Here is a 25535-nt window from a genome sequence, read left to right on the forward strand (position 1 = left end):
TTTTTTGAGAATGGGGTTTTGATAATCTCATAATAATAATAATAATAATAATAATAATAATAATAATAATAATAATTTATATTCTACCCTATCTCCCCGAGGGGACTCAAGTGGTGTTCTGGACATCCTTAACCACTTGTCTGGATACATTATCTGTAATTGTCTTTTAATAGACTGAGACTAAATTATTAGAAAAGAATTGCATCACGAGAGAATCTAGGATGTCAGTTAGCAGTGAGATGTAATACATCAAAGGCTGTTATGTTCAGTCTTATCTCCTGGATTGTTTGTTTTAAAGAGACATATTCAGAAATAAAAGACGCTCTTGACCTCTTCCCCTCTTCTAGCTTCGAATAGGTAAAAATAATGAGTGCTAAGCCTTATCCAGTTCTATAGAATTAATGAATTGATGGCAATGACATCACATTCGATAACGGGTTCATGACCTGAAAAGGAGATAATACAAGCTTTCTTTTGAGGCGAGCATACATTTGGTGAGCCAAAAACTAATTAAAAAGTTTGCTATGGAAAAAACCTTTTATTTAATAGAATTGAAGTAAAATAGCTGCTTAAGTTGTTGTTTACTGTGTTATACCTAATTAGCTTCACTATAGTATGCTTGGACTAGATGTTAAGCTCAACATGTGGCTGTCACCAAAAATGGCAGCCCTACATCAAATCTGCTCCTTTCTTTTAGTTTCATTGGGATGACTGTGGACAGTGAATCTATTGATCTTACTGAGGCTTTTTCTGCAGCTACCCTGAGCTGAACAGTATGTCTTCTGATGAAAGACCCATTCCTTTATTGATGTGGTATCAACAAGCTTGCAGCAGCTATAGTATAACTTGGAGAAGCTATAGTAGGAGTAATGGGCCAATCAAGAGTGAGATTGCTGATTCTCTATACATTGAAGAGAGGCTAAGGTCCTTTCTGCACTGCCATATTATCCAGATAATCAAAGCAGATAATCCACATCTGCTTTGAACTGCATTATATGGGTCTACATTAGGCTTCTGCACAGATTTGGTTTGGTTGGTTCCCTTCAGCCAATATGGCTTGTTCAGCTGGCTTAACGGTTAGGGCTAAGCTCCCTTTTTTTTGGGTGAAATGGGCCATGTGGCAGTTGGTCATGGCTCCTCCCTTCCTATTTGGCTTCACGTGGTGCACATAATCATGTCATGTCAGGCAGGAAAATCCTGGATCCACAGGGTCACCAAGGTCATCAATAGAGCAGAGGAGAGGTTCTTAAAAGCCTTATTGTTCTTCTTGTCACCTCAAGCATTTCCACCCCACCCCCCAACTCACTTGCTGTCCAAAGATGATTTTGCATGCTCACCTTCCTCATGGTGGGAGTATTCTTGTTGATCCTGCATTGCCTGCCCCACATAGGCCACCAGCTCCTTTTCCCTTGTTTGGTCTGCTGCCAGCCAAGGTGGCCAGCCAACCACTCTGCCCCCAACCTGCAGCTATCCTGGGGATCTTTTCCTTTCCTCCCAAAAACCTTTCCTTCTTTAGGAGACTGATTGGCTCTTTGTTCGGTAGTTGGCCAGCTGCTAACCCACACAGGTCACACAATGGGTTATCATGGCCAAGTAGGAATTCAGATTCTACCCCTCCCCAAGTTGTGAAATGAAGTTGGCTCTCCAATGCTTTGATGCCACTTTAGATATATAACCAGGCAATTGAGAATTTCTAAACTTGGCACAAATTCACACAAGAATTTTGGAAGCATCTCTAATTGTCCAGTTCTCCATGTCATGACATTCTGGTACATGCTGATGTATTTATAATTATACAAATATGCTTTTAAAGCTGTGACCTGCTTGCTCCTAAGACCTTGTGCTTGCCACCACATTCTTCCTTTCGCGTGTTCAGCTACAATTACACAAATTGGGAAAGCTTTTGCTAGCACAATCGAAAATGCTGATGACACTTTTCTCCTTTTAACGAAATAGGAAAAAATGTTAAAATTATGCTGGTGCCATACTATATAAAGGCTTAGTTGTTAACAGCACTAAAAACCTTTGATCTTACCAATTAAAATTATGTGAATGGATTTGCTAATTGTAGGTTATTTTAATAGGATATTTTAACCTACTGAACCATGGCTTGTTTTAGAGAAAGCTGGTGCAATGAAGTTGGTACCTTATATTGGAACAGAATAATAAGTTGTTCTATTCCAGTTGTACTAACAATGCTGGGCAGATTGAAGCTGTGTAGTAAAAGTGGAATCTGGTGCATCTGTGGTTATCTGTTTAAAAGTCAATTTAGTCTCTCGTCCATCACAAAACACAAATATAATGTGTTTAATTTGTTGTCTTTTGTCTCATCTAAAATTTTTGAAAAATATTTTTCTGATTCTAAGCCCTGGGAAGAGCTAAAATAGTGTCTAAATCAGGCATGGGCAAACTAAGGCCTGGGGGCTGGATGTAGTTCCCTGAGTCCTCTTGAGGAGATAGAGTGGGTTATAAATAAAATTATTATTATTATTATTATTATTATTATTATTATTACGCTAGGAGGACAACCTGAGAATGACCCGGGCCTTGTCTTGCCCCCTCCCAGCCCCACTCTCTCACAGGCCCGCTCCCTATTGGGTCTGTCCCACCCAGCACATGCCCAGCTGTTCTCCCTTCCTTTCTGGCCGGCCATCTCCGTCGGGCCCACAATGCAGCCCCAAGGCAAAAAAGTTTGCCCATGCCTGCTCTAAATGGATGATTGTGCCTGATCCTGTATTTCAGATATTCCGATTGCCCATTTTAACCCAATTTTGGATCTGTATAGTGATAAAAGTTTTGTAAAAAGGATGGATGTGACCTTCCAAGGTTCAAAGAAATGTGTTCATGTGAGCTAGGGATGCATCTAAACTGTGACATTGATGTAGTTTGAAACAATTTAAACTGCTATGGTTCAATGCTATAGGATCCTGGGATTTGTGTTTGGTGAGGCACCAGTATTCTTTTGCAGAAAATTCTAAAGACTTGGTAAATTTACATTTCCCATGATGTCCAAATACAATTGCAATGAACAAGACAAAAATCTGGACTTTCTGGTCTTTGTAATCAATCTGGATGCGCCCTAAGAGTAATAAACAGTTAGTATACTAAGCTCATTTAAAGAAAAAAAATACAAGTATCTGGTTAAAACTTTATCTATGACCCATGAGCAACTTTCTCTATTTTTCTCTCCAGGTAGAGAAAGAGATTGACTTTGCACACTATGGTTATCAAATTATTTATTCCCCACTTCTTCCAGTGATTTCAGTAGGGATATTCCCTAATAATCCAATGTGATTTCCACCAAAGTGAATTTTACTCAATACCCTGATAAATTGACAATAGTCATTCCCCTCATCCAATCAGAAACTTAGTCCAGATTAATAGTTCCCAAAATGTAAAGTTTTGTTTGCTTTGTTGCCTTTTGAGAAGCAAATCTGAAAAGAACAAGGCCAGAGGCTGGAGAATCTAAAAGCTATAGAAGGAAACAAATTAGTTCAGTGGCTGGAAGGAGAAGATCACATCCTGAGCAGAAATGATGAGCTGCCAGAGACTGTCATAATGAAACATATCAATGCCTTCTGGAGGATTATGCCACCGACATCTTTTCAAAGAGGCTTTTGAATGAATTTTGAATAGACAGAGAGGAGACAGATTGTTATGGCCCTCTTGTTCCTCTTTCTGTTGCTAATGCTAATGACCCCAGACGTTGGCATCTTCCCACCTCCTCTCACATCTTTTTCAACTAAATATTCAAGTGGACATTTGTGAAAGAAACTTTTAAGTTGTAAGCTAGGTAGCCAGGCCAATTAGGAAAGCATGTGATGCCATAAAGCCATATCTTCAAGATTGATTTATAGATGTTAAAAGTGGTAAGGATCCTTGATGGCTTCTCACACCCATTACCTCTGGATTTTTTATGTAAGTTCCCAAGACAATATTATTATTATTATTGACATAGGAGGTTCTGAACTGTGCATTGTGGTCTACTGGATTTTTCTCGAAGCATGTCAAGGATTCTGCTCATTAATGGCAGACAAGCTTCACTGAGGACAGATTTTTGACCCCTGCTGATCTCTACCCAAAAGGATTGCTAAAATAAAGTGAGGGATACATTCTGTGATGCACAAATAGATTTCATAGATATATAAGTTGGCTCAGATTCATCATACAATGATGTGGATTTCCCTAATGTTGTTATGCTGTAGAATTATTGAGGAAAACATTTTGGTGTGCTGGAAATAATTAATAATTCCTTGTCTTGCTATGATTCAAATACGTCTGAGTACTATTGTCTCCTTCTGCTTAAGTGCAAGAATATTAAATAGTGAGTATAGTGCAATCTATTTGTCTCTTCTTTTGGAGAGCCCTTGGAGAAGCCCCAAAATATTTTTGGTAGTTGTGGTGGGTGTTCCTAAGAGAATAGCTGTGTTTTCTGCCCTTTGAACACTTGTAATCCTTTTAAGATTTTTTTTTTTACATGAAGACATAGTTTTAAAATTTTTATTGTTCACTGTTTTTATGCTTTTTGATGCTTTGTGATGTTTTTATTTTTGTTAATGTATGTATTTTATATATGGCATCGAATTTGTGCCAACTTGTTCGCCATCTTGAGTCGCCTTCGGGCTGATATGGGCGGGGTAGAAATAGCTTAAATAAAATAAATAAATAATAAATAAATTCTTTGTTAATAAAGAGCAATAATTCACAAAAACAATTATAGGAGGGATTACGCTGTCAAAATGCAAATGCGATGAAGCGTTGGCATGCAGTAATCTTCACACATATGGTTGATGTGTTTGAATGAAATAACCTGAAACAACGGACTATTTGGATAAGTACTATAAGGATGCTCTCATTTTCTTTCTTGCCTGTTATTTGAGATAATTTTGCAGTACAGGCAGTCCTCAAGTTACAAACATCTGACTCATGGATAAGAACAAGGGTGAGACAACAGAAAGTGAGATAAATCTACCCCCTGGAAGGGAAATTCACTCCTGAAAGAGTTTTCATGGGGAAAAGGTGCCTCTGCCGAAGCTTTCTTACCAATCCTTGTGTCATCATCAAGCCATTTCATTTTCAAAATCCAATTATCACAGGGAAAGAAATACGGCTAAATCTTCTGAACAGGGGCACAGCAAAACAAACACCACGGGGGTGTTAACTCATCCTTATGCTATCCAAACCTAAGCTTTATATATTTGTGGCTGGAGTGACACTTGCAAAGTGTAACTGGGATAGAAAATATGTATAAGTGTAAAAATAACAGTAGATGCCAAAAGTTAATGTATGGTAGATTGCATTGAATATTATGTATCTGTCGTAAAACAAACAATGATAACAGATATATTGAATTATGATAAAATAAATAATAAAAAAAAATTAAGCAAAGTGTACCTGTGCTGACTTCAACTTAAGAATAAACCTACCAAGTCTATCTTGTTTGTATTTTGGGGACTGCCTGTACTTTTTTCTTTCCTCATGGAAATTTGTGATTAATTTGACCCATTTTTCCTAAGATATTTACTTTCTTCTGCCATTCTTGTCCACATTCCTCCCACTGTATAGGATATATTTATGTGTATTTATCTGTACATCACAAAACGGAAAATGTGAAGAAGGGCTGGAGGAGCTAGTATTTGTGATTTATTCCCGATGACATTTTATGTCATTTTATCTAAGGGAGGTGGTGAATCCACTCCAGAATTTAGTCTGAAATTTGGAAGGAGTTCTCCTAAGGGCTAGAGCTAGTTTTAGAGCAAGCTTCAACATGTTGGATCTCACAGCTTATTTGAAACACTATAAAACTACTGAGGAGATTCCATTGCTGAAATTTATTTTACATTTTTATTCTGGGCACTACTGTTTTATCTTCTCCTGATAGTACTCTCAAGCCTAGAGCCAACACTACTGGACTTATTCTTGTATTGATTTTAACCTGGAAGTCTTAAATAGCTTCAGGCATATAGCTGTACCCATACATTATTGAATAAGCTGCTCCTCCCTCCTATGTTGCATCTGTGATCTAGGTCTGCTTTTCCCTGCCTATATATTGAATGTGAATGTAGCAACAGGATGCACATGGCATATAGTGACCCACTGTGAAAGAATTCCTACATGTGAAGCTTAACAGGTCAGACCTGAATAGTACTGTGAAGGAGTACTGTGAAGGGAGACCGCCAACAAATACCAGGTGTGGTAAGCTATATTTTAGATAAAAGACCTGGCACAACCACTTCTGGATATTCCTTGCTAAGAAAACTAGATGAAATTCATGGGATCACCATAAATTGACAAGTTACTTGAAGAAACACAGACACAAAGGAGTATAAATGCTTTTCTCAATACAGTCCTTGTGTTGATCTCAGAGTTCTGTTGAAATGTCCATCTTTTAATATCAGAGGATTGTTAACTGTAAACTTAGAACATGACCATATAGCCCAAAAAACCTACAACAGCCCAGTAATGTTCCAAAGATCAATAAAACATAGCACTATAAAGCAGGATTCCAAGAGGTACCAACAAAACAAAGTCCCATGAGAACATGACAAAATCCCAAGATCATGGACACAAGAACTGTTAGATAATCCAAGCAAACAAGCACAAGCTGCTTGGTTGAGCGAGAAGTTGCTCTGACAAAGGTTTGTTTTCAAACACACTCTTTAATACCCTTTGCAATACATGAAAGCATTTGGCCACTGATCTTCTTGTTGGCTATTCTCACACTCCTTCGAACTCTGAATTCCAAATGGTTAACCCAATACAAGATTCCTGTTTCATCAAGGTCAGGCTGCTCGTTAGTGTCAGTCTGGTTGCCTTCCTGCCTACTATCAGGCTGAGAACTGTCCTACTTTTCTGAGTCAATTTGCACCTGGCTAGTTTCAGTATCAAAAACATCATTCCCTGCTGTGGGAAACTAAACTTGCACACCATTGTTTACAACAAAAACATTCTGAACCTGATTGTAAACCTAAATTCCATCATCCTCGTCAGCGTCACTCTGAGTTACAACACTATCAGTCTGTGTCTGTGGTTCAAGCTGAGTCACAACAAATATATCGAACATCTCTATGGGGAAAAACTGTTCCAAGACACAAAAATTGGAAAAACTAAGGACCAGGAAAGCACATCTACTGTGCTCCCTGACTTTCTTTCTATGCTGCAGCAACACAGATACCATCCCACAATTTCTCACAGCCAAAGGGACTTTCAAAACACCACAAGTTCACTGGAACTATTCTCTAGAACATGGCCATATAGCCCGAAAAACCTACAACAACCCATTGATACCATGAAAGCCTTCGACAATACAACTTATAAAGTGTCCCTTTACATGATTTGATCATTGGGTAGCTTTTGTGAGCTTCATTCTGTGTGGGATTAAGTTCAATATAAAATAGAACCTTCAAAGTTTAGGAAAGGCATTTTTAAATGCAGTTTCCAGAATATTCCATCCATTATCTGAGCTAACTGGCCAGGGGTTTCTATGAGTTGGAGTTTAGAGAAAGCCCCATCTGCCACAGTTATTTTCTGATCCTGCTTGTGTGTATAGATTGCTTCTAGATTTTCCACCTCAATTTCCATGGACAAATTCTGTTCAACATCCTAAGTGTGTTTAACCTAAGAGGCTCTGTGCAGCTTCAAGGCATTTTTCTACAAAACTGACTTAAGTTTCTAGTAACTGGCAATAATGGCTGTGTCCCCATTGCCATGAGAAAAGGTGGACTCCGATTTATAGAATGTTTTTCAGTTTATTAAGAGGAGCATGGGCTGCAGTCTAACCTCCATTTTGATGGATTATATAGACGCTTGGTAATAGGAAGCAATCTTTTTGAGCATCCTTTTAGCATCTGCTGAATAGCAGGATAAAAGTGAATGTAGGCCTCCCATTCTTTTACTGTCTCAGGCAGAAGTGCAATAGTAATAAAATAAAGAGTAAAAATGGCACATGGGGCCAGTAAAATTGCAATAAAGTTGTTTCTGATCTTGTTAGTCAGACTGCATTGTTGGCAAGTTGTTAAAGCTAGGCAGGGAACACAGAGCACCAAGGCCAGTGTATTATTCAAATGTAAAAGCAGCAGGGAAAAAATGCAGTGTAACCACAATTCAATGTCTCTGGTGGATTTTCCACTTTACGTTCCTCCATCCTTAGTCCCCATGGTGTATATAGAAATAAGACTTTTTTCTGTGTTTTATGACAGAAATGTAACACAATTTTTGCCCAGAGAAGAACAAAGATGGAGAAAATCCATGGATTCATTATCCACAGTTTCATCTACCTTGGTTCCAAAGATATTCTCCTCCATCACCATAAGTGTTTTGAGCCTTCCCAGTTCCTCCAGCATAATTCTATACCTTGCTTTTGCCCCAAATGCAGATAAAATATAGGATTTGCTATTATCTGCAATTTCATGTTTCATGGAGGGCCTTGGAACGTATTCCCACAGACACACTCAAATACATGAAAGTTGCAACTATGGGCCTCATCGGACGGGGCAATTTTTAGCAACCTGGGATGCTTCCACCCTGTTTTGGGGATAGAGCTCCACCCTGGACATCATACATTGTGTGATATCTGGTGGAGGCCCTAACCCTAACCGGTGTGAAAGCATCCTTGGACACTTCTTTCCCAACACGGGAACTTGGCCATGTTGTTCTAGCTCCATTGGAGCCAGCATGGGTCCTTGCTGGGATTGCGACACTTCCCCCGTGTAATGGGGAAAGTGTTGCTGTGAGGGAGCAGCACGTAGAGTGACAGATTCGCCTCTGTCTGGTGGCAAAGCAAGATGCTTTGCCTGGCCTTTGTGATGAGACAAACCGATTTTTAGTGATAGTTTAAATGCCAGGTATGGAAGAAACTTTCTCCATATATATGTATCCTATCTGTATCAGACATCTATGACTATTTTTCTTTTTTTTAATGCAAATCTGAGCTTCCAAGCATCTTATTATTGTATATTTGCCTATGATTTGTGTCATTATTGGCATTGATCAGTTCATAGTTTCAACTTGAATGCAGAGGCAGAAAGGGACACATACATTGTGCATAGCAGTCTTTTAGTATTTATTAAATTATTCCTGGGAAATGTTAGACAGGTTAGCAATAGGATTGGCTTATCATCTTGGTCCAAGGATGGGAAGAATGAAAATCAAGCAATGGTGTGTCTGTGGAAAATCTGAAAAGAACCTATCATTGAAAATTTACCTGTAGATTTTCATGAATAGAAGAACATAGTCATAATTTATTATGTAAATGATGTTTTTAAATACAGTGTTATCGTTAATATCACATTTATACACTTATCCTAACAGTCCACCAATCCTATCTGCAGTAAAATAGTTTATTTCAACTGGGTTTATGCTGACTATTCCACAAAAGCTCATACAGAAGTTGTGGTTGATGGGTTCTCTGCATTTATAATTACTGGCATGTTATTTTGAGAAAAAGGAGCACATGGTTCTTGATCATTATTCCAAAGCTATAGAAGAAATAAGTTACCATCTGTTTTTCATTCAGATAACAGATAATCAAGTTTGGGATGGATATGTGAGTTTTTAATAACCACCATCTTGATACAACCCCTTGAAACCCATTACATCCTAAAGAGATTCTTATAAATAATGTATACGTCTTAAAAGTTAAAAGCAAATGATGGGTTGGGGAAACAAAAGCAATCTTAAACAGAATTAAAAGGTAATATAGCATTCTCTTCTCCAAACTGCTGGAATTTTATGGGATCCTTTGAGACAAAGGGATATTCATTGTTCTTCCGGAAAACATAGTGAAAAGAGTCCAATTCATTAGTCTACACTATGCTGGCACCTCAGAATATGTGGCTAAAGTTCACTTGAAGAAACACAAATTAAGTTGTTGAAGGCAACACTCTCTAGCCCTATGAGGCTACAATTGTTATGTCTGATAGAGAAAAGGTTTTTTTTCTTCTGATTTTGTCTCAGATTAATCAGCTAGCAATACTATTAGTTTCCTGGTGTTTTCAAAGCACTAAACAACATTTTTCTGTATATTAAAATGCAAAACAAAATGTCACAGCTGATGACCTTTTTGTACATTTTTTCACAGCAATTTATGCAGAAGAACATTTTTCCTGTGCAAATTCTTTTTTCTGTTTTTTTTAAAGCAATGTGGAGTTTTGCCCAGAATAGGTCCCAAATGATGAAGATTTTCATCAGTCTAGGATTCCCATTGTCTGGGTTTCCTGGCATTCTGTGTTTGGCCCTTTTAAAAGACTTCTTTTGATTATTCTTTCCATTACTATTGAATACCAAGAATGATAAAAATAGATTTGGAATGATTAACTGGAAAATCAGTCAGCAACACCATAAGACTGATGTGTTTTGTTTAATTTTCTTGCTAATATTCATGGACATTTTTGCCTGGATGTAAGAAATATTCATCTATCATCTCTATCACCTATCTATCTATCTATCTATCTATCTATCTATCTATCTATCTATCTATCTATCTATCATCATCTATCATCTATCTATCTATCTATCTATCTATCTATCTATCTATCTATCTATCTATCATCATCATCATCGTTAACATCCTCCCTCTCTCTCCCCCTCTCTCTCTCCATCCGTCCATCCGTCCATCTATGTGAAAATACGTTTGCATGTATGTATGTACGTATCTATTTATCAATTTTCCAATATGGCCTCCCACTTCCAGGGAGCATTGTAAATCCCATCGATAATGGATCTGGGCCAAACTTAGCACATATACCCAACATGACAAACAGAAAATACTGCAGGGGTGGGGAACTGATCATGGAATATGGGAATTAAAGTTCACTGACATCCTGGGAGAATTTAAAGAGACCACTGTGAACCCTATCAGTGATGATTCTGGACCAAATTTGGCACATATACCCATCATGACCAACTTTAAATACTGGTAAGATTTGGGGAGCAATGGCATAAATGGATGGGAACTGCAATCCATTCACATCCAGGGAACTTCATCAACTCCATCAGTGATGGATCTGCACCAAACATGGCACACATACCCAATACAACCAACTTTAAGTACTGGCAGGGTTTGGAAGGCATTGATCTTGAATTGTTGGCATTATAGTTCACTTGCAATCAAAGAGAACTCTGAACCCACCTGACAATAGATGTGGATCAAACTTGGCACACATGACCAACATAGCCAACTTTGATTACTGGTGGGATTTGGAGGGAATTGACCTTGAATTTAGGGAGCTGTAATTCACCTGAATCCAGAGAGCAACATGAGCCAAATAGATGATGGATCGGAACAAACTTGGCATGCCTACACAACATGCGCAAACTTGAATATTGGCAGGGTTTGGAGGGAATTGACACATGCTATTGGGAATGTATTTCACCCACATCTTTATGCATTATCTAATGGGATCATTCATAAAATCAAAACCAAACAATAAGCACTTCTAGTGTTTATAATTTTAAAATCCATAACCCAGGCATTGTCAGGTACCTAAGCTAATATTTTATAAAAATATTCACCATAGGAAAAATGTCCTTAGGACAATCTAAAAGAGACTATTCACTTGGTATGAAGCAAATCTGTCCTTCCTGCTTCCTTTTTTGTTTCAACCCATGCCACTTTATCTATTCCTGCTGTTATCTTGGCTTTTCAATGCAATTGCTTTCCTATCTTGTTGAATTATGAAAATTCACTTAGCGGCAGGATCTCGTATTGGAGCCTTTTATCAAAGTTCCATTAGCCACATTTAATGTATTGACATCAGATTACTTCAGAGTAAATTATTTGCTGATTAAAGACTAACAAAGAGTCCCACTCAGGATGATAAACATACAAACTTGTGACAAAAAAGTCCTGTTTTTGAAACCAGAAATTTTGAAACAGTGTTTGTGAGAATATATATGACATTGGTAGACCTCACAGGGACAGCAAAGTTGATAACTGGAACTGGTACAGATTCTTATTTGTGGGGTAGTACCTTCATTTTAATCCCTCCATAGCTACTACACCAATTTTGTTTCATAAGGTGTCTGGCCTTGCCCACAAGGCAGGGCATACTCTTGATTTTATGTTCCTTTCCCCCTCGGAAATGGTAATATGAAGGTGGAGAAGTCATGTGTCCATTGTCATGGACAGATTACCACTTCATTCATTTTTGGCATCTTTCACACTACATAATTATAGCAGTTTGGCACTACATTAACTCCCATGGCTCAATGTTGGGCAAACTGGTATTTGTGAGATATGTGGCCTTTTCTGCCAAAGTGTCTTGGTGCATCACCAAACTACAAAACCCAGGATCTCATAGAACTGGGCCATGGCTATTAAAATAGTGGCAACCTGCATTAATTATATAGATACATCCTATGGTGAATGCCAACAGTGTCTTTTTTAGTGCTCTTGGGGAGATTCCTGCCTTGTTTGCCAGTTGTACTGCCAAAACCTTGATTGATCTCTGTATTACATTAATAGTCTGAGAGGCTGATATTCTAACTTGTGTGCAGCTTTCCCTTTGTAGATGCAGTATATCTTTTTCGTTTTAAATGCTTTAAAGCTGTTTGAAATTATGCAGTTTTAATATTACAGCTTGTTTCATTGTTATAGCTTTTTTTTAACTATACCTCTTTTCAGCTGCCTTGTAACTTGTCATTTGTCTTGGTTCCTCTACTATGAGAAAGAAAACATGTAAAATAAATAAATAACGATTGTTTTTAGCTTGCAGATTCAAGCACACAGACAGGATGGCTGGAGCTGTGAGGGCTACTGCTTGTTTACCTAAACCTTGACCTTCCTGTCTGGTCAAATTTTCCAAGGTGAAATTAATACCGTAGAAAGCACAGGGAACAATTAATGCCCTTTATTGGAAATTGATCCAAAATGCAGCCCTAGGCTACTAAGTAGTGCACTGAATCAAGATCATATTACTTGTTTACTGTAAGACCTGTACTTGGTTGACAATTGCTTTGCAGGGTCAATCCAAAGTGCTAGTTTTGAACTTTAAGACCTTTCATAGTTTCGAGTTGGCTATTTAAGGATGCATCTAAACAGTAGAATTAATACAGTTTGTCACCACTTTAACTGCCATGTCTTGGTGTCATGGAAGGATGCGACTTTTAGTTTTACAAGGTCTTTAGTTTTCTTTGCCAAAGAGTTTAGGTGCCTCGCCAAACAACATCTGCCATGATTCCATAGCATACATGACAGCAAAAGTTGTACCAAACTGCATTAATCCTACAGTGTAGATGCACCCCAAGAAATTGCCTACTGCATGTGATCCTGTTGAAGTATTCAAGTCTTATGAGAGACTCAATGGCTCACAGAAAAGGACTTGCTCCTAGTTCATAGAGTGACTTCCTCTTGAAACTTTGATCAATTATTGTTCTTATTGCTTTTAGGATCTGGCTTTTTCAATCTGTTTGATTCAGCTTTTTTAAATGGCTGTCTAACTTTTTACAGTTTAAATTGTTGTCAGCGTTTTCTGTTGGCCACCCTGAGTGCTATTTTTTCCACTGGAAGTGTAAGTTAAAAGGTATAATATAAATAAATAAATTCCATAAAAGATATTGCTTGGCGAGGGTAAGACAAAGTATGGATATATGTTCAATTCTTCTGAGAAATTTTTTACTTCCTTGCAATTTCTCATCCACGTCTCCTGAGCTTTGAACTCAGAGTAAAATTTTGCTTTAGGTGAAATTGGGTGGCAAGTCTTATTTCATGGTCTTGACAATATTGAACACTATGTGTAGAGTTTCTTCATCAACTTCAGGTTCCCCATGAGATATCTAAAGCTGGCAAGAAATACGGTTTTTAAAACAGAAACAAAGGCTCAAATTCATTGCTAGCTTCAGCTAGTGTAGACCCAGTGGATAAACATAATTTAATAACATTGAATTAGAATTCAGTGGATGATTCAATGGATATGTTCTAGCTTAGACTTGAAAATGGGGTTTAGCCAATAAATAAATAGGTATGTTTATTCATTAAGGGAAGAAAGGGGAAGAACCCAAACCTAATTTAAATGTGACACCTTTATTAGGATTAATAAAGAATCATGAAATAATGGGCAAGATTTCAGGTTCAACAATTCTAGAACAGCCTGGAAAACCTACAACAACCCAGTGATTCCAGCCATGAAAGCCTTCAACAATACATTCAACAATCTGTTCAAACTGTAATACAACATTTGACAGCATACATAGCCACATCCACTATTCTTCAACCAGAAACCCCCAGTTAGTTGGAGAGAATGGCAGAACTATAAGAGTTATAAAAAGGAAAAAGGACGTGTTTAGTTATGTATCAAAGGAGGGAGCTACTAAATCTGGGACAAAGAAGCAGTAGACGTTCTCCCTTTGAAGAGCTAAATACTATCATTTATTCAGTTCCAGTTTGTGATATGATTTTATGTATTTTGATTCAAGATATTTTGCTAGTGTTACCAGTATTCTTTTTTGCTTCCTCAGATGTTTCATCCAAGCAGGAAGATCCAACTTAGTTACAATATTTTGTCCTTAACATGAAATGTGTTGGCTATTCAGATTTTTACTGTGGAATACATTGGTTTTTATGCTCAACAGCAGGCATTAATGCCAAGCTTGTTTTGAGGGAATGAGATCCTAGGGTTCTTCCAGATGGATAGCTCAGAAGGTAACTAATCAATAGGTGTTTTTGTCTTTTCTTCTTAATGGATTTTCTGTGCCTAAGGAAAAAAGATGGATGATTTGAGGGATGAGGGAGCATAGCAAACTCTGGAGCACTGAGATACCAGAGTGTGAAGGAGCCATGTTATGTGATAAGCCATTGTAGCTTCTTTTCCAAGTTCTCAGAGTGATGTGATATTAGACCACAGGAAAACAACTACCATAGAAGTCTCCATCAAATTAGTATTTTTGTCTTCTAAGATCACAAAATATGTGATGAACTGATGCTATAAGTGAAAATATAGGATCTTTAAGTAAAGTGAAAAATGGCTGTGTAAACATAACCAGTGTCCATTCAACTGAAGTTTCTTTTTGATGATCTACTACCAGAAAGAGAATTCCTTACGTGGGTCTGAACAACATGTACCTTTATGGAATGAAAAAGTCATATTACAAAGTTAATTTGGATGTCACCAGACTACGAAAGTAATATGTGCAGAAGCTGGCTTAGATAGGTATGGATTGTAGCTCCATCTTTGCTTCAAAACAACCTGTAAAATAGTTGCATTTTATGAAGACTTTGTACCCAACAGGAAATCCCAACTCACAGCACTTTTTATATGGGTTACGGTTGGACATTTATTTAATTAGAGAACAAAACACCTTCCTCCCCCCCCCCCTTCTTCTTTATTTATCTCACAAGTAATATAAAGAAGAAAGATCCTGTAGGAATCTTTCTTCTTTCCTTCTTAGAAGTAATATTGAAATATAAGGAGTAAGCTACTCATCCATGTTGGTTCACTACATAGTTAGGTTGACATACTTTTTTGAAGCAATATTTTGAAATCCTGATGGTTGTGTTTGTCATTAAAAAGCTGATAGATCCAAACTGAGATGCTGAAGCAAAGTGCCATACCTACAAACATGAAATGTAATTGCACAGAATTGTTTTACAGATTTCTTATAAAAGGCACATGTGGGGAAAGACAAGAAGTCAAAAGTAAATCATAACAAAAATGTTACTGAGAAATTTACAAGTTGATTTTTATATTAGAGAATTGGTTCTGGTAAGTCAAAAGAAGAGAGAAAGCAATTTCTCAAAATGCAAGAAAGTCATACATATTCACTCTAAATGACCATCACAGGTTAAAAATAAGAAAATGGCATAGGAATTCAGGAAAAGTAATCTAGTTAAGATTAAATGCCAAAGTTTGGAGAAGGATTTGCTTGAGCATATGAAAAAAATATTCACATGCCAAGTCACATATATCATAAATATTGATATTATAAAGTAGTGTCATTTATTCTGTCTTGGGGCAGAATCCAGAGTTGGTCCTAACTAGGGTGTACCCATTGAAGCAAATGAGATGTTAGCCAATACTCACATTCATTTCAATATTCTAATTAAAAATACATTAATTTAGTTTTTAATTCTTGTCCAAAATCTGATCAAAAGAACTATATATTAGGGCCGTGCACATTTCAGTTTTTGAAAACGGGCTCCAGACGATTTGGAGGATTTGGCTGCCAAATCCATGAAAATGAGTCAGGTAGGGTGGCAGCCGAAGTCTTAGCCAGAACAGATGACAGCAGCTGAATCTTTTGGCTAATGGGGGCTAAGAGGGACCAATGGTGCTGAGTGAGTGGCACTGATTCTACGTGAGGCAGACACGGCGGTGTGTGGGCAGAGCAGCCTTGCTAATCAGGAAAGCTGCTACTTCTCCTCTACTTTCTTCCCCAGTGGCCTCCTCCATTCCTTTCTGAAGGCCCTCCCTCTGAGCCTGTTTGAAGCAAATGGGAACTCAGCAGTACTTTGTGCTATGCAAGCATTGAAGGGGCCTTGTGCTCCCTTCCGAGGCATGATGGGAATTGAGGTTTCTCTCTCTGTGTGTTTCCTCACTTTCTTTCTCAGCCCATCAGAGACCTGGCTGGCTGTGCCCATTCTCCTTCCCTCTTGTGGTGTGTGCTTAGGACTTCAATTCCCAGAACCCCCTTTTGTGAGTTTTTTTAAATGTTATGGTAAAAACTTTTAAAAATTCCAAAAGTTAGTAGATTGGTGAAACATCCAGAAAGTTGCAGGCTTGTAGAAGTAAATGTGGCCTACAAGTGAGATGAGTTTCATGCAGATAGGCTTAAAAATGACTGAGAAATGGACCAAATAGTTACAGTATGAAAACAGAAACCCTCCTAAATTTGCAAAGCTCCCTAAAAACAGAATGGGGGGCAGCCAAACCTGGATTTAAAAATGGCCAGTGTTTTTGCCAAATCTCACACCCCTACTATGTATAGAAATTGGTTTAATTTCAGTTACTCCCACCCCCTCCCCAAGACTGGCCTCTATTCTGTTTGTTGAAGAGACTGGTCATCAAGATGCACTAAGTGCTATGAAAAGATGTAGAGCATTCTACTACCACTTTCAAATTGTCTAAGTTAAATTAATGCACATACACACTTTTATATATCCAAGGACTTATTTGGAGAAAGTTTTCGCAAGGATGGGTAGATGTTTCTCCATAATATACAATAAGTTTAATTTTCTTTGAGCACATTGTGTGCAATGTTAAAATCTTAATTCCTTTTCTTTGCAAATGAAGTTGAATATGCAGGTGGACAATCCTGTTCAGTTTAATTAATTGCTATCCTAAATGGAGGCAAATTGAGGTCAGGGGTAATCTTTTTAGTGTATCTGTAGATACCCAGTAAAATGTTCTTTCCCGCACATGCATTTTCAGAGGCACAAAAGAAATAGAAAGAGTGTGTGTGTTTGCAGGGATGGAAGTCAAGACACTAACCATCCGAAACTGTTTGCTTTCCTTCTTCTATTTCCCTATTGTTTTTCATAAGGAGCCCCCGGTGGCGTAGTGGGTTAAAGCCCTGTGCCGGCAGGACTGAAGACTGACAGGTCGCAGGTTTGAATCCTGGGAGAGGTAGATGAGCTCCAGCTCCTCATGCGGGGGACATGAGAGAAGCCTCCCACAAGGATGATAAAAACATCAAATCATCCAGTTGTCCCCTGGGCAATGTCCTTGCAGACGGCCAATTCTCTCACACCAGAAGCGACTTGCAGTTTCTCAAGTCGCTCCTGACATGACAAAAAATGTTTTTCATCTTCCTACATGGAATAAACCCTATTCAGGCATTCTCATTTAGCCAACATAAAAAGAGGGAAGCATTGTATACCAAACTTCTATCAACAGTTTGCTCATGACAAAAAGAATTGAACTTCAGGAGGGCAGCCTTGTTGATCAATGGAGGATCATCATGTTTATAAAGCAAGATCTCCTCTTCAGAGCCATCACCTTTCACATGAACAAAGCAATGATGGATGTAGTAAAGCTAGTAAGTTTAGCTGGCATGCTTCCTCTCTTGGCAACTGACCATCAATAGGGCCTGGACTGAGTAAACTGGGATACATATTTCTTAACATTAGCCCTGTTCACTCAGCCTAGTTTACCCCTTCTATCAATGTATGAGGAAGAAGCAGAACAATGCTGGCTAGATTTGTCTCTGTTGTGCAGTGCCACGATCTCGACATGAGCATTCACAAGCACAACTACCTGCAAGAGAAGGAGAGTTTGAACACCTACATACGCAATTTCTATATGTCACTAAAAACCAACAATATAACCCTCTAGTTGTAACCAGATATCTCCCTCCCTGTGGATTTCATGGCAAATGAATTGGGAGGAAAGTACACAGCATCAGGATATGACTAAAACGATTCAGGAGTGCCTCCTGAATCCTTTTACAGACTGAAAAAATATGTGAGCCAAATAGGACTACTAACAGATGGGTCCCTAGCATATGAATTAGTCTTTGCCTAGGAACTGGATGAAGCACGAGAAGTTGTGTGAATTGCCATAACATTAAATACAAATATCCATTTCCTCTGAATTCTGCATGGTGCCATCATTGCCTCAGCAGCTTATTTCATTCTTCATTTTCCTAGATTAATTGCATGGGACATCTCACCCAGACATGAAATCACATAGTAAAAAGTATGGCACTACAGTATTATATGACAAATGAGAAGTCCCTGTGGGCCTGTGAGGGCAGCTGAAGCCAATCTAAATGAACAAGCTAATTTTTTTTCTGGAAAAGAAGCATGAAAAACTGCTTGCTACTTGTGAAAAGGGTGGCAAAATATGAGCACAGTACTGTATGACCCCTGTATCTGCAGGGGATTTTTTAAAAATTTCATGTATATACATAAAACCATGGATAATAGTGAACCCTATAGAAATAAAAAAAACCTTCTGCCCTAAGAATATTATAGATCAGAACTTACCAAACTGTGTGTTGTGACACATTAGTGTGTTGCCTGCAGTGTGTAGGTGTGTTGCACAAATGTAACAAGAAACCTCTGAGTCTATGTGAAATAAGCAATACCAACATGCATGCATTTTTAGGCAGCAAATGTGCCGATCATAGTACAATAGTATATTCTCCTTGGAAAATCTTGGAAATGTATGTTATTACCTTACAAATTATATATTTAAAAATACAATTAAAAGGTCTTCCTGAAATGTGTTATGTTTCTATACATTTTGTTACTACAATTTTGCATGCATATAAATGTCATAAATAAATAAATAAATAAATAATGAATATGCATCTGTTGCTCTTATTAGGAGTTGGTTTAACCCCCAGTTTGCCAGTAAATCTGAATTATTGTGCCATAAAATGATACATACCTAAAAGGTGTGTCACCAACATAAAATGTTTGGAAAGCTCTGGTATCGAGTAATGCTGGAAGACCTAGAAAATGTCTAGAAAGGACATATTTTGTCGGAAGGGGGAAACAATACCTTGGATACTGATACCTTATATACAGAAGTCATACTGTAATTTCAAATGAGTTCTATTTTATATTAACGCTGTGTAGAGGGTCTTGAATTTTGAGCCAAATTAGGAATTAGAAGGCCTTGAAAAAAGGAGGCTAATATGTTTGGGCAGTTTTGGCTTTGCACATTTCTCATAGGAAAAAGATGAGGTTTAATTGTGGCAACAGAATAAAACAACAGGAAAATAGCAATGGTCATGACTACAACAAAATGCCAATGGTCATCACTGCAACAAAATGCCATAGAGATTGGAAATGTGACTTTTTAAGACTCACCAAATCCTCATTAAAAACCATTACTAGTAAAATATATATATTATTTTTCTGCCCCAGAAAACCATTAAATGGGCATAATTCCTAGGCCCCTGTGGAGGAGAAATATCATGGTAGCGGCCAGAAGTCAGAACTTCAGAGCTTCTATTGCCATTTGCACAGGGACCGTCAATGCTGCCAGCAAAGTTGACAGCTTTTAATCAAGCAAAGGGAAATGGTATTTGGGTTTAGATACTATTAGAAGATATGATACCATAAATAATTGACAATAAAAGGGAACACTACTGCTCTCCATCTGACACATGCACATGTATGATCAAACAGAATCAGAATATAGCCAAGAAGATGTCAATTAATGGGAAAGAAAATACAAACTCTTGCAGTTGTTATTGATTTTACCTACATTTCCTCTTTCTCTCTTCTCCCTCCTGTGTATACTGAGTGCAAATTATTTTTGCATTGTCAATGCAGTTAGTAACAGTAAGCTGTGGACAAAGCTGTAGGAGGAGAGATAATATGGGACTTTTATTCAGCAGCTAAAAAAGTGGGACACTGGGGGATTAATTGGGACTGCTCCTCCCAAATTGGAATAGTTGGAAAGCATATTCATGGTAATACCAGAGGGACATAGAGGAGTCCAACGTTATACATAGAAAGCTAATCTACAGTTACTATTATGTGCAAGCTGAACCTTGGATTGAAGCTGGAAGAGACCACAAGGGCTACCCAGTCCAACCCCCTGCCATGCAGGAACACACAATGATAGCACCCCAAACAGATGGTCATGCAGCCTATGCTTGAAATCTCCAGAGAAGGAGAATCCAAGGCAGTAGATTCTACTCTCAAAGAATCATAGAATCATAGAATCAAAGAGTTGGAAGAGACCTCATGGGCCATCCAGTCCAACCCCCCGCCAAGAAACAGGAATATTGTATTCAAATCACCCCTGACAGATGGCCATCCAGCCTCTGTTTAAAAGCTTCCAAAGAAGGAGCCTCCACCACACTCCGGGGTAGAGAGTTCCACTGCTGAACGGCTCTCACAGTCAGGAAGTTCTTCCTCATGTTCAGATGGAATCTCCTCTCTTGTAGTTTGAAGCCATTGTTCCGCGTCCTAGTCTCCAGGGAAGCAGAAAACAAGCTTGCTCCCTCCTCCCTGTGGCTTCCTCTCACATATTTATACATGGCTATCATATCCCCTCTCAGCCTTCTCTTCTTCAGGCTAAACATGCCCAGCTCCTTAAGCCGCTCCTCATAGGGCTCTCAAACAACTGTTACCATCGGGAAGTTTTTCGTAATGTTTAGGTGGGTTCTCTTTTAATGTATTGCTCTGTATCTTAGGACATCATCACATGAAGGACCTTAAGCCGGGACATACTGGGGGAATCCATTGGGCAGTGCGATGAATCCATGGAGCAGCAGGAGAAACCATTGGGCAGATTTCTGAATCAGCCCTTACCACCATAAACAGCTTCCCGTCTTACCCCAGCTTTGTCCTGCGATGTCCCTGGCTTAGTTTATGAGAACACGGGTAGTCATCCATGTTCTCGGGGCTGCCTCTTAGCATGCTGCTGACATGCAGCATGCACGGATCCCTGTCGGAAGTAGCGCTGAGTTATATGATGGCCTCTGGTGAGCTTGTCCTCACTGCATCTTGGTAGTATCCTAGGATAGGTCCCCCCTCCCCATGTGATGAGATCCTTAGTCTCTGAAGAAACAGAAAACAAGCTTGCCCCATCCTCAGTGAGACATCCTTTCAGATATTTAAAAATGGCTATCATGTCTCCTCTTAACACTCTATTCTCCAAACTAAACATGTCTAACACTCTAAGATGGTCTTCATCAGACTGTCTGATAACCATTTTCTGGACATCTTCCAGACTGTCAACTTTCAACACAAACCAAAGAACTAATTAGAAATATGTCAGGCATTCAACTTACTTTGCTGGCCAGAACCATTCCAAGGATAATCTTGATTTTTTTTTCAATTAATAATTATTGTTTCATGGTTTGATGTTTAGATAAATTAAAAATAAGTAATGTAATTGCATTTTGGTTCCCAGACAGGTGCAATTAACTACCTCTCTGCACACTGCCTTCATGCAATGGATGATTTAGGATGTTTGTATAGTCATGCTAGAACATGCAAGATGGGTTGGGGAGATGAGGAAGGACTGCCCATCTGTCATTTAATTTATTTCTCACTCCATTATGCATATGAAGCAAGCATTGGTTTTGCATTAATGTTGCCCAGATAGAATATTTCTTTGCATAATTTGTCTTTCTCTCCTGGTTTCATCCTTCTCATCATTTTTATAGCCTTATGTTGAGAGGATAAATAAAGGCCTTCTGTGGTGTAATATGCTGAGATGAATGGCATTTTTTGCAGAAGGATTTGATATAAGCTAATGTAGCAACCAAAACTTTGCCCTCTGAAAGAAAAATTAAGGATGTTTTAATCAGAAATGCTACCAGGAAAAATGGAGAGAGAGATTTACCTGTCATGGATCAGTACCACCATATGTGAGGAGGGTTCATAAAATTTGTCCTGGGCCCTTAAGTACTCATGCAAGACTACGTCATATGATTAAAGCCATATGCTCCAATTTCTCAGTTTTCTGATACCTGGATCTATTTCAGAAATGCCTCCTCCTCCTCCTCCTCCTCCTCCTCCTCCTCCTCCTCCTCCTCCTCCTCCTCCTCGGGCAAAGGGGCTTTTTGGGTACATATATATACCATAGAATTAATGCAGCTTCATATTACTTTAACTGCCAAGGGTATGCTGCGCAGCCATGGGTGTTGTAAGTCTACAAGATAACTGCACTTCCATCAGCTTCCATGATTCCATGATATGGTAGTCAAGATGCTGTCAAACTGCATTAATTGTGCAGTTTAGATGCACCTTTGATTATGTACACCTAAAGTAGTAGGACACTGTATTATTTTCATACCCCACCCTGATAGTACTTATCTGGATAGCAAATGTTGCTGCAGTTTGTGCTTAGTTGTAGATGTTTCCACATGAGAGATAGGAACATTAAGGTATACAGCATACTTGTGGCAACACCCAAATTTGTTCATTTGTATGCACCCACACACTTTCTCTGCTTAAATTAGTGGGGAAATCCATACAAGAAAGTGCTCTTTGTGGGTATCTGGACACATCTGCCTGTGAGCTGCTATACTTTCAACATTTAAACTGTCTTATGGAATACCACAGACTCTCTTCAGTTCTTGTGGTGCACAACACATTTATCTTTTCATAGAATAAAAGAATTGGAAGAGATCTTGTGGACCATCCAGTCCAACCCCCTGCCAAGAAGCAGGAATATCACATTCAAAGCACCTCCAACAGATGGCTATCCAGCCTCTGTTTAAAAGCCTCCATAGAAGGAGCCTCCATCATACTTTGAGTAGAGGATTCCATTGCTGAACAGCTCTCATGGTAAGGAAGTTCTTCCTAATGTTTAGGTGGAATCTCCTTGTAGTTTGAAGCCATTGCTCCATGTCCTAGTCTCCAGGGCATCAGAAAACAAGCTTGTTCCTCCCTCCCTATGACTTCCCCTTTTCTGCAGGCTAAACATGTCCAGCTCTTTAAGCCACTCCTCATAGGGCTTGTTCTCCAAACCCTTGATCATTTTAGTCACCCTCCTCTGGAAACATTCCAGCTTGTCAACATCTCCCTTCAATTGTAGTGCCCAGAATTGAACATAGTATTCCAGGTGTGGTCTGACCAAAGCAGAATAGAGGTACTATGACTTCCCTGGATCTAGACACTATACTCCTATTTATGCAGGTTTTTTCTGCCTAACTATCTTTGCATTTGTCCCTGTGTAACATCATTTTGTTAGATTTGGCCAAGCTCTCTAATCTGTTAGATTGTTTTGAATTCTGCTCTTGTCTTCTTTTTATCCTTTGTTTTTTCCCCTGTTTTTGCATTTATTGTATATTTCTGCACTCAAATTTCTAACATGGATCAGACATGGGGGGAATTGCCCTTTGAATGTAACAGTACCCCAAGAAAAGAAAACATGATTTCCGATGACACTATGAAACATGACTTTTGTTCCTGTATTATAGATGTCATTTCCTAATTGTTTCTATCATAAAACATGGGAAAAGTTTATTAGATTGCAAAAACTTTGTTTTTGTGGAACATCCTACAACATATTTTGCTATAGTTTTTCAATGAATATCTCACAGAGTGTTAACCAATTCAACATAGATTGTGGCAGCCACGATAATGAAGTTTCTGGAGTATAACAACTACTTGCAAAGTAATTACTGCACAATTAAACAGGAAACAACACTTTCAAACCAGGAACAGAAATATTTTCAAATTTTTTTACATAGTGTTATCTGATCCTAGTAGAATGGTGTCATATTATTCCTTCTGTTCTAGAATGTTGTCTCTGAATTACATGATGCTGCTTCTGAACAATCAGCTATAATTGTTTTAACTGTCTCAGATTCTTGCTTTCCTTCCCATCTCAATTATGTGGCTAAATGGTGATTTCTTGTGTTAAAGTGTAACTATACTGTAGCATTAATGCTGTTTGACAACATTTTAACTGCCATGTCTTAAAGTTATCATGGGAGTTGTAGATTTACAAGGTGTTTAACCTTCTCTGCCAAGTAATGCTGGTGCTTTTCCAGACCACAGTTCCCATGATTATATTCCATTGAGCCATGGCAGTTAAATTGGTATCAGACCACACCCTCAATCTGTCACAAAAAGCAGATATTAATCTGGAAAGAAAGTGAATTGGTCTGACCTTACACTGTTAGGAAAGCTGATACAAGGGGCATTCATTAAGGATTTCTCCTGACCCGCTTCTATTTATCAAAGAATACTGAAACTGCACATGTGTAATGATATAAGTCTCTATAGGTTACTTGACAATTTACAACTCAGAACTGATAACAGTCTGGATTTTATAGATGCTGAAGTGGTGTGAGGTTTGATAATGGACCCAGTGGAATACAGAACAGTCATCAAGTTCCTTTACTTGAAAGACCGCACACCAAAGAAGACGTTAGATGAGATGAAAGAGGTTTATGGAGATGATTCCCCATCATATGATGTAGTCAAGAACTGGCATCATCAATTCAAATGTGGTCGGACTTTGGTGCAAAGAGATCCAATTTCAGGGCGACCCCACTCTGCTATTGATGAACACATTACTCAGCAAGTGGAAGTCATAATTTTGGAAAATCACCACGTAACCATTTGCCACCTAACCCAAAATGTCAAGATTAGTGTGGGTTCTATGGGGAAAAAATCATCCAAGACCATCTCCATATTCATAAGGTATCCGCTCACTGGGTCCCCCAGCTGCTCACACCTTTCCAGAAGCAGAAACAAGTTGAAAATTGGGATGAAAAGAATAGAATGAATGGTATGGTGTTCAGTGAAGAGCATGCAAAATTCTACATTTGGGCAACAACAAAGGAACACACACTTATAGGATGTGGGATTCTTGGCTTAGCATCAGCACATATGAAAAAAAGACCTTGGAGTGATTATTGATCATAAATTATATATGACCCTACAGTGGGGTGATATTTTATCCTGTGTTAATAGAACTGTCATTTCGAAGACAAGGGAAGGAACAGCCTCACTGCATTAGTGCGGCCTCACCTGGACTACTGCATTCATTTCTAGGCACCTCATCTTAAGAATGATATAGACAAATTGGAGCAGATTTAGAGAAGGACAACAAGGATGATAAAAGGTACAGAGAACAAAGCAAATGAGGGAAGGTTGTGGGAGTTGGTCATATTCAGCC

The sequence above is a fragment of the Anolis sagrei genome, chromosome 5 (genome assembly GCF_037176765.1).
Source record: "Anolis sagrei isolate rAnoSag1 chromosome 5, rAnoSag1.mat, whole genome shotgun sequence".
NCBI lineage: Eukaryota > Metazoa > Chordata > Lepidosauria > Squamata > Dactyloidae > Anolis > Anolis sagrei.